The 1970-nt window shown below is 55.7% G+C and overlaps 1 long non-coding RNA gene across 2 annotated transcripts; it reads left to right on the top strand.

Annotated features, from left to right (window-relative positions):
* Positions 1-296: 296 nt before the first annotated feature.
* On the top strand, positions 297-1378 carry LOC142359752 (uncharacterized). Of its 2 annotated transcripts, none has more exons than XR_012762599.1 (2): positions 297-628; positions 856-1378. It is a non-coding gene; the product is annotated as an uncharacterized LOC142359752 (long non-coding RNA). The 2 variants fall into 2 exon arrangements; XR_012762597.1 differs by having other exon boundaries at positions 297-717.
* The last annotated feature ends 592 nt before the right edge of the window (positions 1379-1970 follow it).

The following is a 1970-nucleotide window of genomic DNA, read 5'->3' as shown; positions in this document are numbered from 1 at the left end:
CCCCCGGCAACCCGCTTCCGCCCCCGCGGCCCCGGCAGGGCGGGACGCCCGCACGGCCGCCTGACGCCGAGACGCCGTGCAGGCGGGGTGAACCGGGCCGCGACCCGCGGCGGGGGAGGTGCGGCGAGGAGCTGCGGGCAGCGGAGCGTGATACCGGGCCTTGCTCCTCCCGAAACCTCGGCAGTGCCGGGGGCCGTGCCGTGCTTTTGAGCAGGCGGCTCCGCGGGCAGCTATGCCGGAGGGCCTCCCGCGCCCGCGGGGCACGACGGGACCTGTAGGCGCTGTGGGAGGCCCCCCCCTCCCCGGGGCCCGCCGCCTCTCCTCAGCGCTAGGCCCGCGGCCGCCCTGCCGCCCGCCCTCCACCCCGCTCCCCGGCGCGACCGGGCCGCGGGCCCCCCAGCAGCCCGGGACGAGGCGTGCCAGGCCGGCAACGGAGAGGCCGGCTGTACCCCGAGAAGATCTGACAGATCCGGGAGAGAAAGGCGAAGGGATTCTCTCCCAGGGGAAAATGGCGGCCCCCGGCCTGCAGGCAGGGAGACAGGGCCCTGAGGGAGCTGGGGATTGCTGACCTGGCCCTGGGGCCGCCAGCTCCACCGGTTATTCTGCACCTTAGGCTTTGTCAGGCCTGGTGAGGCCCGGTGTCTCCTCCGCTGGGGAGTTGGCGCGAGTGGGCTCCTCCGACGTGTTTAAGAAAGCGACACAATGATAGAGGGGATTGTAAGAAACGTGAAACTATAACAAAAAAGCCTTAATATTTTCTAGTTTTTAGTAGTCTTTAGTACTGTAACTTGTATTTCTGCATGCATAGTGATCTAATGATGTAACTGTTACACTAATCCCTGTTTTCTCATTAAGGAATGCAGTGGAAGGACATGGGCACAAGCTATCCCTTAGTCGTCAGACAAAATAATTAAGTGAAACAAAAGTGGTCTTGGTTCTCAGCAAATAATTGGGATAATTTGGGATAAAAGAGACTCCTAAATAATTCTACTCCAGACAGCTCGGCCTTCGGAGGGCAAATGTGCCAAGCTACAGAGATAAGGAGGCACCAAGACAGCAACAAGACCGGAGCAAAACACCCTGAAGGACGTGATGGACGTGATCCTGGAACTGAGTCTGTGCAGAAACAGATGTCAATCAGTGAACAGCATGATGAAGAGGATGGGCCTTCAGCTTGGGACCCCCGAAGACCACCCAAAGATGCTAACAGACATGCGTGAAAGATATTTACATATGCTAATTAGTTCCGAGAAATATAATGAATATTTACATGTGTGATTCTATTTAACCTGAAGCAACAGGGCGTCTGGTGCGCACGTTTGGAGGAGAAATCCCCCATGTGCCCAGCGCCGCAATAAAGAATCCCTGCTTAACAGTATACATTGTACTGTTAGGTTTACAGCCTGCTGTAGGTGACCCTGCTTCGGCAGGGGGGTTGGACTAGATGACCCCCAGAGGTCCGTTCCAACCCCTACCATTCTGTGATTCTGTTTTTCCTACCGGATCTTCAAACCACGTGTGCAAATCGCCAGAGCAAGGGGCTCGCAAATCGCCAGTCCTGTGGCTCTGCTGCCAGATTTCATTTCTTGTCACAGCTGCTGCGTGGTTTAGTAGCCGGATTCCCAAGAAAACAAAACCCATAGGAGCACAAAGGCGGAGCGCTCACAGCCTTTGTCTGTGGGTGTGCATGTGTGTCTGTCCTTCCTCCCCACCCTTAATAATTTTTTAATCTGTTGGTCAATTGGTCGATCCTATGTGACAGGGGGAAAGAGTCTCCAGGAGTGATTATAAACATCCTGACTAGGGAAAAAAAAAATTTGGGTGGAACTTGCACCTTTACTAGAAACCAGATAAGCCCAGCTGTGAGATGCAAACGCTGCAGAGCCCAGCCTTAGCAGAGCCCAGCCCAGCCCTGGCTCAGGCCTTTGTGTTTAACAAATCAACAAATACAGCTATTAGCAAAGTTGAAT

Source organism: Opisthocomus hoazin, chromosome 2, assembly GCF_030867145.1.
Source record: "Opisthocomus hoazin isolate bOpiHoa1 chromosome 2, bOpiHoa1.hap1, whole genome shotgun sequence".
NCBI lineage: Eukaryota > Metazoa > Chordata > Aves > Opisthocomiformes > Opisthocomidae > Opisthocomus > Opisthocomus hoazin.
This window is presented reverse-complemented; position numbering and strand designations above follow the sequence as displayed.